At 49.9% G+C, this 24801-nt stretch overlaps 1 protein-coding gene across 4 annotated transcripts in view; it reads right to left on the minus strand.

Moving 5' to 3' along the window:
* Positions 1–24801, minus strand: part of LINGO1 (leucine rich repeat and Ig domain containing 1) — a 275201-nt gene that overhangs the window by 19669 nt on the left and 230731 nt on the right. The window contains exon 1 of one of the 4 annotated variants that reach the window (XM_070429899.1): positions 202–403. The exons of 2 other annotated variants lie outside the window; for them this stretch is intronic. The gene's annotated coding sequence lies outside the window, so the exon portion shown is untranslated. Of the gene's footprint in view, positions 1–144; positions 404–24801 lie in introns of those variants that run through there. One more of the 4 variants, XM_070429889.1, reaches the window with a different exon arrangement.

The raw sequence follows: 24801 nt of genomic DNA on the forward strand, positions 1-24801 counted from the left end.
TGCAGATAACCTGGCTGGCACAGTGAGGCCACCAGTCTCGCCCCCATCCCCAGCACAATCTTGCTTCTCCACTGTTCAGCCTCACACACGCAGCCCAAAAGTGTTGCACAGACCTTTTGTTCCAGCTAAACAGATTCTGCATACCTCTCAGTCTCACTGCCACACCACAGCTAGGGATAGTCTTGCCTGGAGAACCATCACCTGTCTTCCATGTCTGTGTCCATCCTCATCCTAGGTTTGGCTGGAGCCCCCCTCCTAGCAGAAGCCGATGCTGTGCTGCTGTGCCCTCTGCATTCACCCTCCAACAATCCTGGGAGGAGATGCTGTTCCCCTGTGACAGAGTCAAGGAATCCCAAGCTCAGAGAGATTACTGACTTGCCTGTGGTCACACAGCTGGTAATACGCCTGGAAAGAGAATTTGAATCGCCTTCCGGGCTGAGAAAACCAGTAGGCGGCAGGCTTGGCTGAGGGAACTTATATGTGGGAGGGGAAGAGAACCGGTACAGGAGTCCTCCTCCCTTCAAGAGCCCAGCGAAGGCGGCTCCCTGGCCCCTCAACTCTGCTGCCTGAACCCCAACACAGGCTCTTGGCTCCCCCGTCCAGGCTATTTGTGAGTTACCCGTGTGCTCCCAACTCCCGCACCGCCTCCTCCCACCAGCCCAGCAAGAATAGACACGCTCATGCTCCAGCATGAAGGCCCCACTAGACGTGAGCGAGAGCAGACCTGCAGGGGCTGGGAGCAGGGAGGGAAGGCGACGGCGGGGGCTATTCCTGGTGTGGCGTTGGACTCTGGAACAGCACAGCCTTGGCCTGTCTCCACCCCTGACTCACCTGCTCCCTGCCTCATTATCTCGTCAGAGAAGTGGGAGCGTCTAATGTCCCCCAGCTAGCCCCCAGATGCTGCCCGAGGAAGTTGGCATCCGGGGTAGGGTTCTCTGGGGCCCAAAATGACCCTTTCAGGGGTGACAGCAGAGCTGTGTCTGGGAGGAATTGCCCTGCAGCCTTAGTTCTACATTGCTAACAGTATCCAAGCCATTTCCCTTCCCTGTTTCTTCAAAAGAAATGACCTGTACCAGTATCCCCGGTCTTATTTCACCAGTGGAAATAATGGGAAGGGGAAGGCTTTAGGGGGAAGAACTTGAAGAAAAGGCCTTTTTGAGGATCCAGCCTGGGCTTGGTGAGAGTGCAGGTTCCTGACCTTGTCATCAGAGACCCCATAAAAGGGAGGCCTGTTACTGGGCTCTCACCCAGTCAGAGCCTCTACATGAGCTGCAGAACAGTCTGGAGAGCAGCCCCCAACCTGTCAGGGGTCCTAGGGCCATGGGGACATATGGGAGTGGCCCAGTCTGGGTCTTCACTGACACAACCAGGGAAAAATACTCAGGAGCTACCATTGAAGGTTCACCCACACCTCCCAGCCTTTGTCCTCACTGGCCCACCTGTTTGGCATGCCCTCTCCCTGTCTCCACCTGTGCTTTGAGACCAAAACTAAGACTGTTCTATTCCTGTCTTCTCTCCCTGGACTGAAATGGCCTCAGAGACAAGGCTCCAGTCTCATCCCTCTCTGTCCTCAGACTAGAAGCTCCCAATGGTAGGCCCAAGACAACATGTTATATGGATGGGCACAGAGCAGATCCTGGCATTGGAGTGAAAACTCAACAACTCCCAGTCAATCAAGAGCTGATAGCTGTGAGAAAGAGCCAGCCTGCTGCAGTCTGAGCCCTCACAGCAGAGCAGAGAAGCTGGAATGGGTTTGCCAGGAAACTCTGGAGAGGGGACAGGGCCCTCTAACATTTATTCCTCCCCTATAGTAAGCCAGGCTCTGAACTATACTTTATGTACTTCTCACTTCAAGACTGGTACTTCTATCCCCATTGTACAGATGAAAAAAACTGAGGCTCCCAGGGGACTGTTGAGTTGCTCAAGTTCACTCTGTGTGCAAGACGGCCAGCTGGGTTTTGCCTCTGATGTCAGAGCCCAAGCCCTCTTCTCCCCGACTCTGGGGGAGCTGAGGATGTAAGATGAGGATGGGTCCCCCAAGAGCACAGGAAGGAATGGGTGGCACACAGGCCTGTCTGTATGCCTGCTCTGTGCTGGTCCTGCCTCTTGCATCCCAGCAGCTTGTGGGGTTTTATACTAATGATTATTTCTGAAGGCACTTGAAATTAATGACAGCTCTAAAATGGCTGGGGCAAGTGGAGTCACTGCTGAGACCTCTAATTAGCAAGAAAAACAAAGACCAGGAGTCCAGAAGGTGGGTGGGGGCTGGGCAAACAGCATGGGAGGGGGATGGAACAAGAATGGGGGAGTGGGTTGGAGCCAGCATCCAGCTGGAAGTGCCCATGTCCCACTTTATGCTGTAAATTTGATTCTGACCTCTTATTGATTTGCTGTGTGACCAGGAGAGGGTCATTGCCCATCCTGGGGAAAGTTCCCCCAGCTATGCAGTGAGGTGTTGGCTTGGGGGTCTCTAAGCACAGGTCTCTGTGGCCCTGTCTAGACACTGGGGAGAGTGGGATGAGGCCTCCCACAGGGGCTCCTTGAATGACCCTGAATGACATCTGTGGCTTCAGCCTCCTAGGAACTGGACTCTCACCCAGTCATTCCTGGGTCATTCCTGGACTCCTGGTCTTTGTTTTTCTTGCTAATAAGAGGTCTCAGCAGACTCCAATGCTCCAGCCATTTTAGAGAGGTGCCCAAGGACAAAAGGACAGCCCCCTTTTTCCAGAAGCCTGTTCTAAGCACCACAGTCTCCTGCTCTGAGCTGGCCTTTGTGTCCTTGGACACCTCTCCGAGTCTTGGTTTCCTCCTCAGTAAGATGGGAATATTGGTAAAACCCATTTCACAGGGTTAGTGTTAGGATCTCATTACTTAATATATATCCAGTACTTGATGCTGGGCCTGGCACATAGTAGGTTCTTGATAAATGCAGGTATTTTCGTGGTTATTATACTTACTGTTATGCTTGCTGTCTGCCTCTGAGCCTGTAGGCCCTCCTTATCCCACTTCTAGGAATATATCCCAAGAAACTAGAAACACCAATTAGAAAGGATATATGCACCCCTATGTTCATAGCAGCACAATTCACCATAGCTAAGATTTCAAAACAGCCTAAGTGCCCATCAGTAGATGAGTGGATTAAAAAACTGTGGTACATCTATACAATGGAATACTACACTGCAGTAAAAAAGAAGGAGTTCTTACCATTTGCAACAGCATGGATGGAACTGGAAAGCATTATGCTAAGTGAAATAAGCCAGTCAGAGAAAGATAAATATCACATGATCTCACTCTTTTATGGAATATAATGAACAACATAAACTGATGAACAAAAACAGATCCAGAGACAGAGAAGCATCGATCAGACCGTCAAACCTCAGAGGGTGGGAGTAAGGGGGAGAGATCAACCAAGGGGCTTGTATGCAAGCATATAGGCCTAACCAATGGACACAGACAACGGGGGGGGGGGGGGGGGGACAGGTGAGGGCATGAGTGGGGGGGATGGGGGTAATGTGGGGATAAGGACACATATGTAATAACTTAATCAATAAAAAATTAAAAATAAATAAATAAATAAAGGTCCTGGCAGCATTCCCACTAGGAAAGGCCTTGACCGAGTTCTTCATCCTTTGAGGATCAGGAACACCAGGAAGGCAGGGACTAATCTTGTGTTGCCTCCAGTTTCCACAGACAGCCCAGAGTCCTGATTCCAGAGGGTGTGATGTGTACAAATTAAAGTCGACTGAAATCCATTATTCAGAACAGACCAATGGGTTTCTCTGTGGAAGGGGCCAGGATGTGGGGGCCAGGAGTACTCTTAAATCCTCAACTCTCACGTCCCCTCATCTCAGGGTCTTGGTCACCCACACCTCCACTGGAAATATCCCAGTATCAGCAACATCTACTTATCTAGAAGCAACATAGGCAGCAGCCTCCACTACTTGGAATCACACTAAGAACCAGGGGAGTCAAAAGGCTCTGGGAGGCCCCAAGGCAGAAGCACTGTAGAGAGACAAGGTTCCAGGGCTGGCCCCTGCTCAACCTATTCACACACCCCTACTGAGCTGTGCACCTGGTTGCTGCATTCATAGTAGCTGAGAAGCAGGAAATTTGTCTGGGTCCAGGCAGGAAGGGGGCTTGTTAGCCCTTCCATCCAGAAGCCCATCTGGGAAATACCTGACGTTCCTGACTTTGCAGTTAGCTCTTCTTAGAACACAGGGAAGTGTACACTCCATTACACACACACACACACGCGCGCGCACACACACACACACACACACACCACTGAAATAATTAAATTGAGGGCAAAACAAAAAAGCAAACACAAAAGGCAGTTTGTGTGAAGGGACCACTCCCTGGTCTTTGGGAATCTGGGCTCCAGGCTTGGCAGAAAATCTTCTCCCAAAGGTGTGGGCTCAGCTATCCACATGGCTCATGTCAGGGGGTGCTTGCGCTAATGTGTGCAAACAGGCAGCATGATTAGCAAATCCATTTATTAAGTGCTTGTTGTGAGTTCTGTTGTGCAGGAAACTTGTTTATTAACTGAAGTTAGAACCTATCATTAATTTAAGTCAAAAGCGGTGTGGCAGCTCAGAAGGTCTCCAGCCTCAGGGCCAAGCAGTCTTGAGTTCCAGTCCTGGCTCTATATCTAACCTTGTGACCCTAGGCAAGTCACTTCACCTCTCTGAGCCCTGTAAGAGGCAGCCCCTAAGATGACCCCAGATAGTCCCTGCCTTCTGGTATCCTGCCCTCCCCACTACATGTGCAATCTCCTACCCTCAAGTGTGGCCTGGACTAATTGGCTTATTTATGGCAGAAGTAATACCACTTCTGATATGAGGTTACAAAAAGACTGCGGCTTCCATCTTTGGTGCCCTCATTCCGTTACATGCTTGTTCTCTATGACAGAGGCCAATTGCCATGTGAATAGCTGCTCTGTTGAGAAGCCTACATGGAAAGAAACTGATGTCTCTAACTAACACCTCACAAGGAACCGAGACCTGCCAATAGCCACACGTGCAGGCTTGGATGCAGACCTTCCCCAAGTCCAGCCCTGAGATGACTGATACTCTGGCTGACACCTTGACTGCACCTTTGTGAGAGGCCTTGAGCCAGACACACCCAGCTAAGCCTCACCTGACCCACAGAAACTCTAAGATAATAAATATTTGTTGTTTTAAGCCACTGAGTTTTGGGGTGATTTGTTACAAAGAAATTGATAACTAATACCTGCTCCATCTGTAAAATGAGCATAAAAATTCCTTTCTCCCAATAGGACTGGGCATTGAGACAATGCAAAGTACCTGCTGCCAGCCTGGGTGAGAAATGACAGAGCAACTAGATGCTTATCCAGTAGAGTTGAAAAGATACACAACTGTGACCCAACAACTCCCTCCTGGGTATATAACCTGGAGAGATACGCCTATGGAAACAAGTACAGGAACACTCACTGGGGTGCCATTGTTGGGAAAAGGCATGAACAGAATGTGTCACAATCACACAGTGGAGTATTATGTGACACTGAAAACAGATACGCTGGGGTTACCTGCATCAGTGTGGGTTACCCCACAAACACAATGTTGATGAAAACACCCAAGACATGTATAAGATAGTACCATTTACATAAGGTTTAAAAACAAACCCTAGACTGTGTATGGCCACCTACATATATAGGAAAAATATAAAAACATGCATGGGAATGATCAACACCAGTGTTGCCTCTGGGGAGAGAAGAAACAGAGGTAGTAGAGTTGGACCTATCCCAAACCCTACACTCTGAAGTGTTCACCATGAGCAGGCACAGTAGTTCTCACTCATTTAATTCTTTCAGCAACCACATGGGGTCCATTCAATTATTATATCTTCTTACAGAGGAAGAAATGGAGGCTCAGGGTCTCCAGGGAGATATTCCTGGGCTTTCAAGTCCAGTGGGAGGCCAGGGCTTGATTCCTCAATTTGCCACTAACTAGGAGAGGCCATATTATCTCCCTGGCCTTGGTCTATTCTTCTGTAGAACAGGAGAGACTTGCCCCCTTCTCCCTTCGTAGGTATAGAATGAGAATCTTGGAAAGTCTGTGTAAATCAATCTGAAATATTTTCAGAGGCCCCCATGAGCCAAGCCTGGAGCAAGCTACATAGTAGGGGAGACTAAAAACAAAAAGGTATAGACAAGAGAAGGTGTGAATTAGAAGATGATTCAATTCAACACAATTCAGTTCAATTTTACCTCGATTCAGTTCACAGACAGACAATGGTTAAGGTTAAGGAATATTGCTTGAGCACCCACAACATAATGGACCCTGTATTTGGTGCTTTTATCATTTATCTCACATAAGCCTCAACCACAACCCAGTAAAGTAGGAACTGTTATTATCCCCATATAACGAATGAGGAAAATAGGATCAGGGAAGGTAAGCTACTTCCCCAGGTCACACAGCAGAGCTGAGATAGTCTCTCCCTCCATCCTACCCTGCTCTCTGTTTTATGCTGGGGGCATAGATGGAGGGCTCAGGCCTTGCTGCACTCTGGGGGCCCCAGCCCAGAGCAAGAAGGTCTGGTGGAGTTGGGAGGAAAGGGAGATGTGTGTGGCTGCAGTAGTCAGGAAAGGTTTCCTGGAAGAGGGGGTGGGACCAGGGCTTCAGTGGGCTCACTAGTGGTGAAGCAGGTGGAGGCATCCCTCCATCTACATCTTTCCATTAATTCACTCAACAAACACTACAGCTTTCTCTGTGCCCCAGATAGGCCTGGTCTAGTAGGAAGGTTCAATGCAACATGATCCAGGCTGAGGTGAGGAAAGTGTTGGGAGTCATGCACACACAGGGCAGGCACTGGGGAGTCATGATAGATAACCAGGAGGTAGGAAAGGTGACAATGGCTGAGCTGAAATCCAAAGGGTGAGCAGGAGTCAACCAGCTGTACAGTGGGGCATGGTGCTCTGAGCAGAGAAAACAGCAGGTGCAAAGGCCTGACCCAGAATGGTGGGGAAAGGCAACTGGCCTGAGTGATTTCAGCTCAGCTGAGGAGGGGTGGGGCTGAGGCTGCCACCCTCTCCCTCTCAGGTAGAGTGTCTGCTTGCTGTGTTCTCTAGCCAGCTAGGTCCCCAGGCCAGCACAGCCCTGTTAGGCAGGCTGCGCTCTCTCCAAAGGGATCAAGAGCAGGGGAATTTGAACCATAATAGTGCATGTAATTATGTACAAAAATGAAGGAGAGCTCCTTAATAATTGATGGTGGGAGAAAGTAAATATCAGCAGAGGCTCCCAGCTGCATCACCCCATTCCATCTGGCTGGGACTGAGGGCAGCTGCCTGGTCACTAATATGCCTATAAATCATTGGAATTATAAGATGAACCATACACAACTTGTTAGACAAGTCTAACAAAGGGCAGTCAGTGCCTGGCATTGTATGGACTTGCCCACACCCTCCCAGATTGCAGAGGGAGATGGATGAGGGTTGGGTGTGGAGAGAGGCTGAAATCTGGCTGCCTCACTCCCTGCCTTCTCTTCTGACCCACTGTGGAGTCAGGGGGTGGTGGGAGAGAGAGGAGGTCCACAGACATAAAGAGCCAAACCGGCTGTGAGCTCCCCATCACTGTGGTGTGCAAGCAACTGCTGGACAGACCTGCCACAGAGGATGCTAGGGGGGCCTGAAGAACTCTGAGGTTCTGCGCAGCCTGATTTGCCGAGGCAGGTTGGGGTCCTGGAAAGAACTGGATACTAGAGCCAGACACATAGGTGCACATCCCAGGAAGCCTCTTGCTGGCTGTGTGACCTTGGGCATGTCACCTACCTCTGAGTCACTTTCCATTCACACTATCTGGGGAGTGTGGAGATGGTCCAGGAGCGAGCATACAGGTATGATATTCCTGGTGCACAGTAGGGCACTCCTTCTCCTTCTCTCATCCACCCCAATCTTACAGGGCTCCGAATTAGATCAGGCCTAATGAGGCTTCCCTCCACCAGGCCCTGTTTATACTTCATTAAAGCCTGAGTCCAGGCTATGAGTAAGAAGGGAGGAGCAGCTGAGGAAGGGAAGGTGTCTGCTGCCAGTGCTTGGCCCACTCTAGGCTCCACCACACACAGGGCACCCCCATCCCCAGGGAGCAGAGAAGAAAGATGAAGGCAGGGTTCTAGAGCCAGAGCTACCACCACAGAGAGGCTTTGGGGCGGGGGGGGGGGGGGGGGGGGAGTAGGAGTGGTGGCTGGAAATAATGTTATTTTGGCTCCTTGATGGTGGAGAGCTTGAACTCCACTATTTCTCAAATTTGGGGTCTGCAGTCTCTCAGATGCAGCCTGATTTGGGCACTTGGATGTCCCTGGTGTGCTCAGCTCTGGCAAGGGCATAGGGAAGGTGCCCTCACCGCAGCCTGGCCCTAGAAAAGCAGTCAGATCACCCTCCATAACCCTCCCAAGGGCACACAGGGAGCAGGGCTGGGCTTATCACTTGGGCTTTGGGCAGCAGATAGGCTCTTGTCCCCAGTCCCCAAATACCCTCAGGAGAGCATTAGTTCTCTCAGTAGTTTCCTTCTCCCAAAAGAAGGGAATCCTGGAAGTTCTTATCAGCTACACTTTGGGCTTGGGCTCTCCTCCAGGGGTTTTCTCTGCACCCCTTTATCTTATCTTGTGCAGCCTTGGTCTGTCCCACTATGGCCTGTTTTGCAGATACAGAGAGGCATTGCAACTGCCCAAGTCAGAGTTGAGGCCTGGAGCCTGGGCCTCCTACCTTTCCCCACACCAGCTGAACTCAGCCCCAGGAGGAGGTGGGGGAGATTATGGCATCACAATTGGTGCTCAGCATCATGTTGTGACAGCCACTGTGGTGTGGTGTTCCCAGGAGCTCTTTTGCTGCATGAGAACTCTCAGCCATTGGCACGTCCCTGTCTGGCACCTGCCCAGTGGGCTGGGGGCAGCTGGAAGCAGGTGCCTACAGTGATAGCCAGGTAGCCTGGTCTGAGAGGGATGGAGGCATCTTCAAGGGACAACTCCTGGGACTGGGTGCTCATTCTGAGCCCTAAGGACATCTTTGCCCAGGATCACATAGGTCATATGTGGGGAAGTTGAAAGGTGTCTGTCTGGTTTCAAAGTCTGCACCAAACTGAATGGGGGAGCATGCAGAATGTGCCCCCAGCTACTACAAAGAACTTGGCAGGGTGCTTACTTTTGGGGGTGGGCTGGTCAGGTCAGACCACAGCCCCTCATGGCTCTCACAGATCAGCATCAGCCCCACCCTGATAGCCTCTCTCTCTCTCTCTCTCTCTCTCTCTCTCTCTCTCTCACACACACACACACACACACACACACACACACTCCCCATCTCTCTGGCTGACTCTCCTCTCAGAGGATCAGGGGAGAGAAAGGCAGACCTGACTCTCAGCTAGTGACAGGTGAACCTGACCAGGTCCCCTGAGTGATGCTGAGGGCTGAGAAGGAATGGGGCACAGAAAGGCTACCTGGCTGAACCAGGTAGGAGAGCAGGCCCCTGGGGGTAGGACCGGAGGTTATGGCAATCCTCAAAGGCAAGGAAGGTGCCCTTTCCCCCTTATCTAGGTCAGGCCTTTATAAGGACTGCTGGAACCATCAACAATAGGTTGCACCGAGGGAAGAGAGGCTCGTGGGATGTGTGGAAGGTGGTACATAGGGAGGAAAGCCCTTGAGTATCTCCAGGGTCTCTTCTGGCTATGTGGCTCTAGATGCCCCATTCCTGCCATTCTTGGGTGTGCCACCCCACCAGTCATAGCCTGAGGGTCAGGGAAGAGGAGGTATAGAAGGTGGCCTTCCCCAAGCTCTATGGGATAGTGTTTACACCCAGAGAGGAGCCAGAACTCAGGCCCAGAGATAGTAAGCCAAGGGGAAATCTCAGGTAGGGATGCAAGAAACCAGGGCATCCTTCCTGAGAGTCTGTGCCAGCCCCCAGCAGAATGCTTGGGCTTTTTGCCCTCCTACCTCATCCCCCTCTACTATGGGATTGGATAGGGGGATGATATGTCTGCAAACAGGAAAATGGGTGGGTGTGATGAGTGGGAAAACCTTCTGGAATATGGACGCCTCTGAGCAGAGCACTTGGGCAAGTCCTTTCCCTAATCCAAAAAGTCATGAGGATTACATGACATAATCCATTCAGGGCCTTGGGCACTGAATGGTCAGCCCTCAAGAGAGTGACCACTGTGGTAGAGTCTAGTTGGTGCAGTAGTGTCTGCTTTGTGTATGTATTAGTTTGTTGTGTTAGTGATTATTAAAAATACTAGTGGCCTGTGCACAAATTCATACACATTGAAGGGAAATTAATTAGAAGAAATATTTTAATATCACTATTCACCCTTGCTCTATAATAAAAGTGTCAACCAAATTCACGATCGACAATGACAGATTGAAACACAGGCATGCAATTGGCACCAGCGAGAGCTTAATATGTATCGTGCACGTGCAAGTCAATGTTTAATTTTAAATTGCCAGTGTGCATCATAATTACCAGCTGGTCAGTCAGTCAGATGGTTGGATGGATGGACAGTCGGTCACTTTTATATATATAGAAAATATAATTGTGTTGTGTGTCAGATCTATGGTGAGTGTATCACTGTTAAACAGGAGGTGTCATCTCTGTTGTGTGTGTCAGAGTTAAGCTTCCTGAACAGGACTTTTCTGCGTCTCCCACATTCTCCAAGGCTTCTCGCCACAGTCAGAAAACCCAAGTCCCCTTTTAGGGCTTCCTGGCTGTGCTGGGGAAGAGCAGCACCTGTGGTCTGTATCTGGGCAGTGCCAGCTCTCTCTGTCCCTTCTCTGCCCACGTTATCCTGGAAGCCTGCAACTGGCTACCAGAAGCTGGAGACCAGGTGGATGAGGGGAAGCTCTGGTTCTGGGGGTCCCAAGGGCAGACCTGAGCATCTACCTGCTCCTTCTGGGCCTCCACCTGCTTGAGGCATTTCTGTTACCTGGGAAATGAGGGTGCTGTTGGTGGAAGTGTGAGTGACACCAGGAGGGCAAGAGAGAACCAGCACATGTACCTGAGATGACAGGAAATGAGCCCAGAGCCAGCCTGAGCTCAGGGAAGGCTAAGCTCTAACTGACTTCTCACTGGCCACTCCTAAAGCTGATGAACACAGCGCTGGGCTGGCTCCCTCAATCTCTCCAGCAACATGTGCAGAAGGGGCTGCTGTGCCCATTTCACAGATGAAAAACTAAAGCTCAGAAAAGGGAGATGACTTGTCCTAGTAAAGCCAGGACCAGTGGCCAGGTCTGGCCCTGGTGACATTCACCGAGTTTTAGGGTTGGATAGAGGACCCCTCTTCACTGGATAAAGGATGTGGCTCAGGCTGGCTGCCCACTGTGGAATGATCTGGAAAGTCTCAGATAATGGGAGGGCCCCCACACTCTCAAACCAAAACATGGGCACAATATACTCAGATGCAGTGTTCATATCACCTGCTGGGGCATGAAAACAAGCCATAAACTCCTGCACTGCCATAATGGCTCATAGGGCAAGTAGGGAGAGGGCCCTGGTGTGCCCTCCAGAAATGTCCTAGTGCACACCCAGACACTCCTCTTCCCAGGACTGGCCTGTCTGGGAGCCTTCATCCTTCCCCAAAGAGAACAGGGTCAAGACCACCCAGTCCCTCTCCAAATCAGGGGCAGAGTTTTCTGGGAGGAGGTGGCCCTGGCCAACCAGCTTGCAAAGACTTCATACATCACAGCTCATGATGCAGGGGTCAGGGAGGACCCCCAGGGTACACAATGGGTTGGGGAGAATGGGGAGCTGACCTTGAGGCATGCTCCTTCTCACCATCTCTCCCTAGAGCAGCCCAAGCAGCAGGCAGAGGGGTGGACCTCATCACCACTCATCCTTCCAGTGCCCAGCTCTCTCTCCACTCTAAGACTTGGCAGGGCCATTTTCACATTAGTTAACAAGCTAGGGGAGGGGGTTCTTGCACATCTCATGGCTAAGATAAATGCCAGCAATGTCTGAAGTGTGAGAAGCACCATGAACAAATGAAGGCAGGTTGCTCCCTGCAGGCCCTTAGTTATAGGCCTGCGCTCACTTTGTACCCACACATGTTTTACTGGTCCCACTGGAGAGCTGACTCCAGACCCACTTTAGAATGGCTGGCAGTCTTTCCTTAAGCCAGCAGTTAGCTCTGAACTGAAGAACAGAGAAGCAGTTAAACACCTTATTGATAATTCTCCCCTTGTGGTGGTCATTAGCCAGCCTCACTCAGGTGTGGAAGAGGAGACAGCCCAGGAGCATAAGATCCCAAGTGGTTCTCGGACACATACACTGCCTGGGGGTGCCAGGAAACCCCAGAAGAGCCTCAGCCTAGTTGGCAGTCAGGGTGAGTCCAGTGAATGAGTGAGTGTATGAGCTGCCTCAGTTTCCCTATCTACAAATTGGGACAGCACTGCCTATATTACCTGCTTCGTGCATGGGCCAGCAACATGAGAAGGGTGGTGAAGGGTCTTCTGCATGAGCCTGGTAGGGGTGTGATTGGGACAGGCATACCTATAGCCTCCATAGTTAACAAGCTGGGGGAAAGGGGTGACTGTATATCTCATGGCTAAGATAAATGCCAGCGATGTCTGAAGTGTGAGAAGCATCATGAACAAATGCTTGTTCCTACTTGTCAGGGGAGTGTGGCCCCACCCAAACACAGCTCCCCCCACACACCACCACACACCAGCCTGCAGGAAGACCTGGGCAGACACATGGATACACTGCCCACCATGGGCACGCATGCTAGCACACTCTGGTTCTGTCCCCAGAAGGAATCCTGCTTCCCAGCTCCCTGCTGTCATGGCAACCAAGAGAGCTGACTGGAGTGGGGGCGGAAAGTGGTGAGGGGACCAGGCTGTAGCTCATAATTCATCCAGAGGCCAAGTTTTCCTTTCCTCTTCTTTGTGCCCCAAATGTAGTCACAAATCTATGAGCAGGAGGGGCATGGCAGGAACCTGGGGTTTCTCCACTTCCAAGAGGGCCAGAGTAGAGGCTAACCAGCCCTCCCGCTTGGGAGTAGCGTGGCAGAGCATAAACACACATTCAGGGCCAGCCCCTGGCCCAGACTCTCCCCCAGCTGAGTCTGCGTGATATTATCCCAAATCCACTCTCACAGCCTGAAATTACAGCATGAGAGATTTCCTCCATGTGCCTCTGAGGCACCTCTGTCTCCATAAGTGACTGAGCTGGAACTAGCTGACAGCCAGGGAGGGCATGCTCATCTAAACTGGGCCCAGAAGAAGGCAGGCCCTGCCACAGACCCGGGGCGGGAAATGTAAATGTCTAACTCCAGGACCTCCTATAATCTAGGCGATAACTTGTTTCACACTCTCAACAACTCTATGAGGAAGGTTCTGTTAGCTTCCCCATTTTACAGATGACAAAACAGAGGCATGGAGAAGCACAGTACCTTACCCAAGATCGTAGAGAAGTAAGTGACAAAGCTGGAACCAGCACCCAGGGTACACTCTAGCTGAAGAGGGTAGAGGCCTGAAGAGGACTTCAGGCTGGGTGGCTATGTGGTCTGGGACTTAGAACTCATTGCTCTAACTGCCTACTTGATAGGCACTGATTCTGAAGCAGGGAGGGCAGTTTCCTTAGTGGCCTCCCTAGTGGGAGTTTAGAGGTAGGTGAGTGGCCTGCTGAGAACCCAAGGCCCCTAGAGGCTCTCAAACCTGGCTCTGCTATGGCACCAAGAGGTGTCCTGCCCCTGACCAAAGGCATGAGGAAGCCAGATCTTAAATGGCCCCAGCCCATTTGCCAGAGCACGTGCCAGGGAAAGGCAGGCCCACTATGATCAGAGCAGGAAGGGAGGAGAGACAAGCCCCGGAGGTTGGGAGGAAATCCCAGGGGTCTCTGTGGAGGAGGCAGTTTTGCAAGAATGGTAGGATCCTTCCATGGAGAGAGGGGGACAGACATTTTAGGAGGAAGGAACAGCAGGTGCGAAGGTGCAGAGGATGGACAAAATGGGGTCTGTATAGGCCCATGGAGTGGCCACAAGTGCCTATCTTGGGGACCAGAGTCAGAATACAGTCAGAGGCCAAACAGGAGCCTGGAAATTCCTTTCCAAGGTCTCCCTCCCTAGCTGAGATGCCACCATTTCTAAAAGGCCAAGGGCCCAAAGGCCTCCCTGATATTAAGCAGGAAGATTTACAGATACAACAGCAACTTTAAAGATCACAGATGACACTGCCTTTGAGCCCAGGTTCAAGTGGGCATGCAGTGGCTGGCAGCTCAGAGCAGGTCAAAGGTAGCCTTGCTGAATGCTGTTCCAGGTATCTAGAAAGGCCCTGACAAAACCTTGGCCCACTCTCTGCTGCCCTGCCCCATGCCTGCCTCTCTCTTCCCTGTCTATTTTGCTCTTCTCTTCCTCCCCTCTCTCCCTTCTTTCCTTGTGTCTTTCTATTATTGTTTCTTTATTTTATTTTCAGCCCTCAGCACTTTTCCTGAAAGAGAACAGCTGGGCTGCTGGAATCACAGAGGGATATTTTTTTGACTACTTCGCAGATTCCCCACCTCGATGAAAACTGATGCCACCTTTGCTAACAGATGGACGGACAGACGGTGAGATATTTATTTCCCTGCCTCCTTTTTTCCTCCCTGTTTCTAGGCTCTGTTCTGAGGTATCTAGGAAGACAGGGCAGTGGGATGGCAGAGGGGATGGTAAGTGGGAAGAACTTTGAGGTCCTCAGTAGCATTATAACCCCATTTTACAGAAGAGGAAACTGAGCCCCAAGATCACCCAGATATAATTATAGTTATGATATTAATATTAACCATACTGCTAGCATTTAAGGAGTATTTGGCTGCATGGTAGGCACTGGGCCAGACACTTTAATGCAATGAACCTATAGGCAGATGCATTATTGGCCCCATATTACTGAGGCTCAAAGAAGGGCAGTCACTAGCCTAAGGTTACACAGCTGATCAGGCAGAGTTGGAATGTCCATGCAACCATGCACATGGCCACTCTAGCAGCAGCCCCCTCCACACCCCAGTTCTCTGTACAGTGGGAGAACCAAGATTTGAATCCACATTTGTCCACATTCTCATTCTAAAACTGTTGATTGAAGTTCTAACATAGGATGACCTATCCTGAACCTAACCCCAATCTGATTTTGAGGCCAGTGGTTACAGAACTCCAGGCCAAGCCTAGCTCAGTCTCTGACCTGCCCTGTCTAGGCCTCAGAGACTCTGCTAAGAAAGGGAAAGATTAGACAGGCTGAGCCCTAAGTAGCAACAAATGAAGTGCCCCCTTCCCAAGGGTCACCCTTTGCTCACCCCATTCAACAGAGCTGGAGACTTCAGGAAGGCCCTTGCTCTTCTGGGACCCCAGTCTGCTCCCTAATGTCAGAGGTCCCGAGGTGGGAACAACAGAAACTCAAGCCTAGGCCTCAAACCTGCTGTTTCACATGCTAGTGGTCCCAGAAATCCTACAGACACACACCCCAGAGCACCCATGTAAGGCCAGGAGGCTCTGCATGTGTTATTGTGGGTCTTGATCTCTGTGCCCCCAAATTTAAACTTCAGTTAGTGCCTTTAAGACACATTCAAGGAATTAGCCTCAATAGCTGAGGGAGGTCAGCTGGATGGGATGTAGGTGCAGTACAGGACAGCCCTTGTAGTATCTGCAAACCCCGAACCCTCCTTGGCTGACAATGGAAAAATGTGTTTTAGTAGCAGCACAGGTTCAGGTCAGTGGGATGTTCCAGGCTAATTTGTAGCCTGTGTAAATGTTCATGAATTCAAAGTAAACATGGTGGGTGGTGATGCTTGTGTTGTGTTTGGTGACAGAGGACTTTATAAAAAATACTAGAGGCCCAGTGCATGAAATTCGTGCACTGGAGGAGGGGTCCTTGAACCTGGCCTGCCCCTTCTCACAATCTGGGAGCCCTCAGGGGATGTCCTACTGATAGCTTAGGACACCCGGGGAGCGGGCCTAAGCCACAGTCTGGCCTCCCTCTGCAGGAGGTGACCGGCTGATCAGGGGAAGGCACTGCCCCCATCACACCTCTACTGCTGCCACTGCCAGCCATGAGGCTGCCCGATCCTCAGCCATCGCAGCCACTGAGGCTTGCCTGATCCTCGCCCAGCCCTCATTGCCTGAGCCTTGGGCCCTTGCAGTGGCAGCAGCCATCAGGAGCACTCACAGCTGCTGCTGCCATGTGGGGAGTTGCCGGAAGCTGGTCCATCCTTGCTGCTTGACACAGTCGCTGCAGGGAAGATACATCTGCACAGCATATGTTTCAAGGGACCTGGCGTATATGGCATACTGTTCTTAGTATGTTTGCTTCCCTTCTTAGCGCTATGTGTTTTAACCAAGGTCACCTCTCTGAGAAAGGTTGTTTCCCCAAGTGGGGATTTTTCCCTGGAGTTAGGGATTAACAGGACTAAGGAAGGGAATAAAACCCCTTAACTAAGTGCCAGGCGGGTAATAAATCACTTTAACTATGAACAATCATGCTTAAGCTACATAATCTTTACTTAGGATAATCTCCTTCAGTTACTTCCTTGTAGCTTAACAGAACAATAGAGTAGTGACCTTAAATGGAGATAACAAATGCCCTAACCTTTGGAATAGAATAGATAGGATTAAAATCAAATGGTATAAATACAGATGTAACAAGAATAAAGAGAGAACCTGGCTAGAACCTGGCTAGAGAACCTGGCTATGCTGATCATCTGAACACTGCTGTCTCCGGGTCCTTCATTCTTCGCCAACTCCGTCCACACCTTTGGGAACCCCTGGACCCACCGGGACTGGACCCCAACAGGGAGTACAGGCCGCCCTCTGCCGGGCCCTGCCTCCCCCACCCCATCCCCGATGCTGCAAGTCCCCGCCCATGCCTGCTGCACACACAGCCTGCTGATCGGTTGTTACATGATGGTGTCCTGACCAATTTGCATATTACCCTATTATTATATAGATGAGATATCTGGTTGATGAAATGGATGTGTGTGGTCAGTGGCAATGCACATGTTTACTATAAATGTGAGGTCTGAGGCAAATACCCATGGGAATCTATAATATGGAATTGACCATCAGAAATTGAAGAAACCACAATGGAAAAAGAATAGGGCCAGTTCTACTCAGGCATAGGGAGAGCAAAGGACAAGGGACACATGTGGGAAGGAGAGAAAGATTGTGAATGGGGAGGAGAATATAGAAGACAGCTGGGGGAGGGAATTGTGGCTGCTGACCCATGGTAGAGAATCTGGTCAGCTGGGGAAGACCTCTAGCTGAAGGACAGAAAGGGACCCCTGAGGGCAATTAGAAGATTTGGGCATCTAGTGTGGCTAGCTGGACCCTCTTCCCTAGCTGGGCTCCCACAGGTTGTCCTCCTGAGTCAGCAGTTCCCAACACTGCTATGATAGGGCAAGTGATGCCCTAGTAAGGGGAGAATGGGGAGGAGGAACTCTATCATCTCAAGGGGTCAACCCTGGAAAAATAGAACTAGAGTCATGAAGCCTTAGTTCCAGCCCCAGCCACCAGGCAACACTGGTCAATGCACCTAAAATCCCAAGCCTCAGTCTTCTCATGTGAAAAATGGAAGGGGTGGTAATACCACATGTGGTTCCCACATGAGATCAGATGTCAAGGGGCTTTGCAAACTGTAAAGTGGGTGCAATGTGAGGAGGAGGAGGAGGACTGGTCCCTATCGCTTTGTTGTCCATTGACAAGCACCATGGAGGTCAATCTGATGTCTCCATGGTGTGTAAGCATGTGCATAGCATGTGCATGTATATGTTTTTAGACCTGAGTTTCTCAAGAGACTCTACTATGGAGGTTTGTATTAAGAGAAAAGAGGAGGAAGTGAAATTTCAGGATAATCTTAAAAGTGAAAAAAATTATTATATGTCAAAAGGAGAGGGGAGGCTTAAATGGCTCCCAGGTGGGACACAGCATAAAACAGTTTTGCTGTTATCTTTCAATAATCTCCATGCAGAGAAAACAGGCAGAGGGTCACCATACCAACCCTGGGCATCCAGCACAGGGCAGCCTAGACCCCAAAGTCTTGTCTGGGCTGAGCAGGATGTCACCCAGCAGACCCTAGAGGCCAGGGCTAGGTCCAGTCCAGTCTTCTTGTCCTGGGCATCCAGCTCCTCCTGTTCTGAAAGCCACCACAATGGGAAGAGGACAGATTGGAGCTGCTTAGTGGTGGGCCAGGCCACGTTGGATGAAGATGAAGTCTCAAGACAGGTTGGTGGTGACTAAATGGTGGTTTGAGGCTGCAAGGGAGTCCCACAGGGTGGTCACAGTGGGGAGGCCATGCATGGCTAACACAGGATTGGGAGATGGGGAAATGGTGGGAGGGTGTTGGAGTGAACAGGGCACATAGTATGGAAGCTGGTGGCTCTCCCAAGCCAACCCTGAGCCTGTGTTAATGGGGGGGCAAGTAGGTGTTTTAGAGGCTGAGTCAAAAGCAGGGGTCAGGCAGGAGAGGAATGTGGAAAAGGAAAAAACTAATTGGGAAAAAGTAGCCATGGCAGATTCATGCATCTGGGTATGTATACACTTTTGATGGAAAACTGAATTGGGGGGAAGAGAGAGTCCTCCACTTGTGGGAGGGGAGCTGGGAGTTCACTTCCTCCTTCATTGCATGTCCCTAGTGCCTGATATTCAAGAAATATATATATATTTAGTAAATGACAGACACCTGAGCCTGGCCAGCATGGCTCAGTGGTTGAGCATTGACCTATGAACCAGGAAGTCATGGTTTGATTCCCAGTCAGGGCACATGCCCAGGTTTCAGGCTTGATGTTCAGCAGAGGGTGTGCAGGAGGTAGCAGATCAATGAGTCTCTTTCATCATTGATGTTTCTACCTCTCTCCCTTCATCTCGGAAATCAATAAAAATATATTTAAAAAAATAAAATAAATAAGCAACAGAGGCCTGAATAAATGAAGCTCTAAGAAGGCAGCTGACACCTTCTCTCTGATAATTTGTAGGCTGTATTGAAAGAGTTAAGTACCTGAAGAAGCCAACACAACCTAAAATTGCTAATGAGAAAGTCACTGGCCTGGAGACAGGATTCTCAACATGTGCCCAGGGCACACTAAGAGCTTCTGGAAACCCAAATCTGGAAAAAGTAGTAATAGTTCTTTTTTTACATATAAATAGGTTTTTCAAAATTTACTTTATTGGGGTGACATCATATATATATAAGGCTAATATGCAAATTGTCCCCTCGGGAGTTTGACCAACCGGGAATTTGACCACTTGCTATTACATGCGCTGACCATCAGGGGGCGGCATGGAACAAAGGAAGGCCCCAGCCAGCAGCCAGCAGCCAGCAGCCAGGGGAAAAAAGGCCCTGATCTGTTGGGGTCCAACCCCAACGGGTGCAGGGATCCCCAAAGGTGTGGACGGAGTCGGCGAAGAATGAATGACATGGAAACTGGTTTCAGTTCATCAGCATAGCGAGGTTCTCCCTCCAGGATCTCCAGCGAAGTTCTGGTTAGGAACTCCAACCAAGTTCTGGTTTGGATCTCCAACCAAGTTCTGGTGCCATGTTCTCTCGCTAGGTTCTCCAGCCAGGTTCTCCAGGTTCTCCAGCCAGGTTCAGTCACCAGGTTCTTTAGCCAGGTTCTATCCAGGTTCTTTTGCCATGTTCTGTCTAGGTTCTCCAGTGAAGTTCTGTAGCCAGGTTCTGTCCAGGATCTTTTGCCATGTTCTCTGACTAGGTTCTGATTAGGATCTGATGAGGATCTGATGATTATTGTCTTGTTACATCCGTATTTATACCAGCCGATTTTAATCCTGTCAATTTCTATTACAAAGGTTAGGGCGTTTCTTATCTCCATTCCAGGGAGTAAAGATTATGTAGCTTAACTACCCACCTGACACTTAATTAAGGGGTTGTATCCCCTCCCTAACCTCAGGGAAAAATCCCTACCTGGGGAAACAACCTTTCTCAGAGAGGTGACCTTGGTTAAAACACATGGCACTAAGAAGAGCAAACATATTAAGAACAGTATGCTATATATGCCAGGTCCCTTGAAACACATGCTGTGCAGATGTTTCTTCTCTGCAGCGACTGTGTCAAGCAGCAAGGATGGACCGGCTCCCGGCACTGATCAGCCCTGATTGCTGGCCAGGCCTAGGGACCCTACCCATGCACAAATTTCATGTACTGGGCCTCTAGTTTGTTAATAAAATTATATAGGTGTCAGGTGTACAATTCTATAATACATCATCTGTACATTGTATTGTGTGATCATCACCCCAAGTGAAGTCTCCTTCCACAACCATTTATCCCCCCATTACCCTCTTCTACCCCCACTTACCTGCCTCCTTCCCCTCTGGTAATCACCATGCTGTTGTCTGTGTCTGAGTCTCTCTCTTTTTTTTTTTTTTGGCTTAATCCCTTTACCTTTTTCACTCAGCACTGCAAACTCCCTCTCCTCTGACAGCTGTCAGTCTGTTCTCTATGAGTCTGTTTCTATTTTGTCTGTTAGTTTATTTTGTTCATTAGATTCCACATATGACTGAACTCATATGATGTCTGTCTTTCTCTGACTGGCTTATTTTACTTAGCATAATATTCTCCAGGTCCATCCGTGCAGTAACAAAGGGTAAGAGTTCTTTCTTTCTTACTGCTGCATAATATTCCATTGTGTAAATGTACCACAGCTTTTGTATCCACTCCTCTACTGGTGGAAGCCTTGGACTGCTTCCACATATTGGCTATTGTAAATAATGCTCCAAATAACATAGGGGTGAATATATTCTTTTGAATTAGTGTTCCAGAAGTGGAATTGCTGGGTCATAAGGCAGTTCCATTTTTAATTTTTTGAGGTAACTCCATACTACTTTCTTTCCACAGTGGCTGCACCAATCTGCATTCTCACCAAGAGTGCACAAGGGTGGAGAAAAGGGAACCCTCATGCACTGTCTTGGTGGGAATAGTTCCTTTTTAAGGCCAATGACAAAAGCTCAAATTTGTATGTAGTAGTGACTGGTAACCATCCATTTTTACCAAGAAAGTACCACACTGTTCCTAGGTGTTTAGACTTCTTTACATCATGCTCTCATTTCATAAGCAAGTAAGTGAGCCTCACAGTTTCAAGTCATGGAAGTCACACTTTCCAGCTTCACCCAGCAAACTGGTGCTTCTGCCAGTCTTGTCTCAAGGGAAAGATGTTCTGCAGTATTTTGGGGCTCGGGAGCTTGGCCAGGCCCTCCGACACTCTGCGCTCAGCAAGATCTCTCAAACTCAAAAAGTCAAGGAAAGCCATAGAGTGGAAATCTAAAATCCATTTCCCGTCTATGCCAGAACCCTGCTCCATTTATGCACCAGGGAGATATCCCCTGATGAAGGCCCTTGTGACTCCTGAAAAGTAGGTACAAGTACATCATAGAGTCAAACAGTGTGAGCACATGTCACAGACCCACTGGCTTTGGGCAAATCTTTTGCCTTCCCTATGACTCAGGGAATTAATAGGACAGAGCACCACTCACAGGGCCATTGTGAGGACCAATAAAATGATGAATCCAAAGTGATCCATTAATGGTAAAGTGTCAAAAAGAGATGCTACGATTTTTGTTACTATTATCAATTTACTGGGTATAAGGGGATCCATTCCCACAGTCCTAGGGGACTTGGAGCCTCCCTGGCCTTCCAGCAGCATCCCTTCTCTACACTGTAAAAGATTGGTTGACAGCTCTTCTGTCTTCCTGAGAAACCCCAACATCTCTTGCCTGTGGCTGCAGCTGGGGAGAGTGAGGGTGGGGGGTGAAGGAGGGAAGGAGGAGGGAGAGAGAGAGATTTGCTAGAACACTGAAATCATGCTTCCTCTTGTCAATATGTATGTCCTTCAGGTGACAGCTGTCATTCAGTCCCATTCCAGAGGCATGCCACCTCCAAGTCATTGCTCCTGCTGTTCTCAACCTGGAAACCACTCCCCTTCCTTGCCCAGCTAAGTGATTCAGGGTCCAGCTCCAATTCTTCCTTCACCAGGGAATCCTGGATTTTTCCAGTCCAGTGGTGGTCAAAGGCAGGACTGGGGGGAGAGGGCAGGAAATTGGACTCAACCTATAGTCTGTCTGGTTTGTGCCATGCCTGGTAATCAAAGAGCCTCCTTGAAGGAAGTGTGTCTGTCACACCATTGAGTCTTTACTGGGTACCTGTCTGTCTCCTCTGACTGTGAGCTATTTTGGGGGAGGGCAGAGTCTGACTAGCTCAATGAGTGCACTGAGGGACAGGGTGGATAGATACAGTTCTCTCTCCCAGTCTAGCCACCTCACATTAGGTAAAAAAATGCTGGTTGGTAAAGAAGCTCTCAGAACCCTGATGTCAGAGACAGGGATGGGAAACCAGGCCCATCCCTTATCTGGGGGAGGCTGAGGGACAAAGAGGGAAAGGGACTTGCCCAAGGTGACACAGCCTTTTGTGGCTGTGAACTCGAGCCTAAGTTGCTTTCCCTGCCCGTTGCCCCCTCTCCCCACAGGCTTTGGTTACTCATCTTGGACTCATCTTAGACTTTAGGCAGACCTGTGGCCTCTAGCCAGGGAGCAAGGCATCTTCCTGAGGGATGAGGGAAGGTGCTGAGTGGGAGGAGGGTCCACAGCCTTGTGAGCCACCCAGACTACCCTGGGCCCTCTTGGTGCCCAATGGAACATTTGTGGAACAGAATTGTATTTCTTGGTTGATGGCAGGAGATGAAATTTTATCTGGGTATTATGAAGCCCTTAATAAAGTGAAGGCACTATTGGTCTCTAATGCTTTTTCCCCCATTTGTTAACAGAGGCACTGGGGGGGGGGGGGGATGCTCAGCTGGGAGTGAGGACGTCTGTCTGCTTGTTCTGGCTCTGCTGCCACCATGCTGTGTGCCTCTGAGGAAGACACCACCTTCAAGGTGAAGCTTGTCCATCAATCCTGATGGCCCATTGGGGGAGACAACCAGAAAGGAAAGGGAGGTTGGATCTCCTAAGAGTTGGGAGTAAAGGGGAAGAGAGCTAACTGGGTGCCTTCTGTATACCAGGGCCCCCATTTCCTTTAGCACAAGATATGCTTGTGGGCAGGTGCCTGGGGTCATCAATAAGAAATATTTGCTAAGATCCCAGTTTTCTTTCTTTCAGGCACATGGTGAGGAAATGCACTTCCCTTTCCCCTTTAAAGTTGGGCATGGCCATGTGACTTACTTTGGCCAATGAACTATTAGTGAAAGTTACCTGTGTCATTTACATGAGGGAGATTTACAAGCCGTAACCTTGGCCCTACTTCTTTCTGCTGTCATAGTATTATGGGTACACATTTGAGATGGGTGGCAGCTCCTTCAGCCTGGGGTCCTGAGTGACAATAAGAAACAGACCTTCATTTCTTACCTCTTTGCAATCGAGGCAAGAAATGCACTTAAGCTGTTTTAAATCTCTGAGATCTTTAAGATTGTTTGTTATTGCAGCAAAACCTATCTAGTCTGACTGATACAGGGCAACTCCATTGCCTGTTTTCTGAATTAGGAAATAGAGGCTCAGAGAGGTTCAGGCTGAGACCAGAGTGAGTAATCAGCAAAGTTCAAAGTCTCATTCCACCTCATTCCTAAGCTGGGATCCTGTGCCTCTGGGCCGGCTGGGTATGGGCCCACTGCAGCCAGTGGGGATTGGAACCTGGTGCTCAGCATCTATTTTTCCCTATTTTCTACTCTTTGCTGAGCACGGAGTCCCTGCAACCCCCCGCCCCCCCCCCCCCCCCCCAACAGCGAATTGGAGAGGCTGGACTGAGGCCTTCAGTCTGTGGGAGCTAGAGGAAGTCAGAGGAGAGAGGCCTAGAGGGGTCATGAAACAAAGTTCCAGAGCTAGGCAGACCTGTGTTCTAGTCCTACCTCTGTTCCTCTAGCTGGATGACCTTGGGCAAGTTACTCTCTTTCTCTAAGCCTCAGTCTTCTTGGGTATCAAGTGGAAATGATACTACTTCCCTAGTTATTGTAAGAGTGGAATGAGATATGAAGATCTGGCACATAGGAGGACTTGACACATGGGCTCCATTATCATTGGAGGCAACAACCAGAGTGTAAGAGCCCCACTCCCCACCCTCACCCTCACTGGAAATAGAGCCAGCCTTCCCTCCTATTTTCTCTAGACATGTGCTAAAGAAAGCTTACTCTACTGTCTCCTGGGGCCCTCCTCAGCCCTGGAGAAGGGAAGGACAGCAGTCTGAAACCCCATTTACAGGGAGAGGGCAGTCCAGAGAGAGGGCTCTCCCAGGATCACACGTCAGGATGTGCTGGTGGAGCTGGTGTCACAGCACCAATCTCCTTGCTTAGTAGCCCTGCTTTCCAAGAGTCTGGAGGGGATTTCCCAAGAAGTCTGCCCCAAACATAACAAGTGAGGCTCTCAGGAAGAGAAGCTGGGGACAGCCAGAGATTCAATGGAGGAGGCAGTTCTGCCTTAGAGCTGCTCACGTGGCCTGGGCCTGCCCAGAGCCTGGATGGGCCAGGACTTGTTCTGCCCCTAGACCCAAATGCCCCAGTTGTCACACTGCCTTCCTTCTGCCAACCCACTCTCCTTCCTGCCAGTATAGCTCCTCCCTACAATGCCGCTTACCCAGACATGGCTGTGCGGGGTCCCTCCACAACTTTGCTCAGGTGGGCACTCCAGGCTCAGGACACATAAACTCATCCCTATGTCTCCAGCTAATGCCAAGGACCATGTCCTGAAGAACACATCAGTGGCAGCTCTAGTTCCTCCACTGTGTGCACACCACAGGAAACGTGCAAGGGAGATGCTATCAACCCCATTTACAGAGGAAACCAGGATTCAAGGAGGCTCATTTGCCAGAAGTGCCAGAGATGAAGCTGGATGCACACCAGGCCTGTTCACC

Source organism: Myotis yumanensis, unplaced genomic scaffold (assembly GCF_028538775.1).
Source record: "Myotis yumanensis isolate MYYU_CA2020_CCGP unplaced genomic scaffold, mMyoYum1.0.hap1 SCAF_1, whole genome shotgun sequence".
Taxonomy (NCBI): domain Eukaryota; kingdom Metazoa; phylum Chordata; class Mammalia; order Chiroptera; family Vespertilionidae; genus Myotis; species Myotis yumanensis.